The sequence below is a fragment of the Dermochelys coriacea genome, chromosome 3 (genome assembly GCF_009764565.3).
Source record: "Dermochelys coriacea isolate rDerCor1 chromosome 3, rDerCor1.pri.v4, whole genome shotgun sequence".
NCBI classification, from domain to species: Eukaryota; Metazoa; Chordata; order Testudines; family Dermochelyidae; genus Dermochelys; species Dermochelys coriacea.
In genome coordinates this window covers 161,030,321-161,031,755 of record NC_050070.1, presented here as the reverse complement: position 1 = coordinate 161,031,755, position 1,435 = coordinate 161,030,321, and positions in this window count along the sequence as shown.

The window sequence follows — 1,435 nt, the reverse complement described above, 5'->3', positions numbered from 1 at the left end:
TGAAAGAGTGTTTGGAGCAAGGCACTGGACCTTGGGTCTCCAACTTGAGTGTTTAGGGCCAGAATCACCTCCAGTGTCTTTTTGGTCTAAAAGCCAGATTAAAGAGGTTGAGTTTCAATCAGTTTTTAACAGCAGTCACACTGTTAATCTCTTGACTCCTGCTTATGAGAAGAGTCACAGGGCAGAACTGCAAACACCTTGGCTTCAAATGACAGCATTTAATTGATAACCCTCCCAGCCAAAGCATATCAGAACTGGACCTGGACAGGGGGGATCCACATCTCTTACTCAGACAGAATGCATGTTGCTCTAAAACAAAGTGTATGATCATAAAATCAATGTGTTGTTCCACAGGCGTTGGGTGGTGCTTTTTAACATGTAATAATGAGGTGAACTTGGTGCCCACGAAAGTGAGATAGACTGATAGATGGTGGTGCTGTGTGGGGAAGCTTGCATAACAGCCTATACACACACCATAATAGTCCAGTTCTGAGCCTTTTCTGAGGTGAGGCTGTCATTCATGTTAAATTACGTTTTTCATCTAGACAAGCAGCCATTGAAATGATCAAATTCACATTCACTTGTAACCTACCCTGAAGCCCAACTGAACATATCTTCAGAAGTAAAAAAAAACAAACTAGTGCCTTATTTCACTGTGCTAACAGCAATGGGTGTAAATTAAACCCGTAGGGATAAGTTACTGTTTCAGGTCAGTGGTATAAAGGTTCTCAAACTGTTGTTCATGGTGCAATTAAAGGTGGACCATGGAGCTGCTTTTCTCACAATGATGAAGCCTCAGTAAGTCTACAAGCGATAATTAGCTTTCAGCTCTACTCATTCTCACACTATTTAGTTTCCAGATGCATTTTTTATGATTAAAATAAATAATACAGGCTCTCCTCAGCACTGTGTATAGCAGCTTTATGTCTTTCTTTGTCAAGAGTTTCCTTAGTGTATATTCAACTGGAATCAAACTTGTGCACTCACACAAACTGGAGGGCTAGCAAATGTACAGGATGACAGAAACAAGCTGAAAAATGACCCAGAGAGATGGGAGGAGGGATTTATAAAGACATAAATATCAGTTAGACACCTAACTTCCATTTGTGTCTTCAAAAATCTCCCCGTAGTGCAGCAGGGGTTGAAAAGACAAAAAAGGAAATGTTTAGTATTAATAAAATATGAATTCAGAGACAGTATAGCATAAATAAATAGCACAGATTGAAAATAGGAGGACATAACTAAGCAGCCATAACCATCATATCAAGATTATTTTCATATTGTGTCCTCATTTAAATTATTGCTGTTTCATGTAACCAAGCATGATCATTACTGCCATGAAGTAGTGGGATTTGGAGGTTGGGGGTGAGGAAAAAGTCTACCAAAGAATCTCTGCCTTAAGAAGTGAGTCTCAATATGAAAGTGTATATTAGAG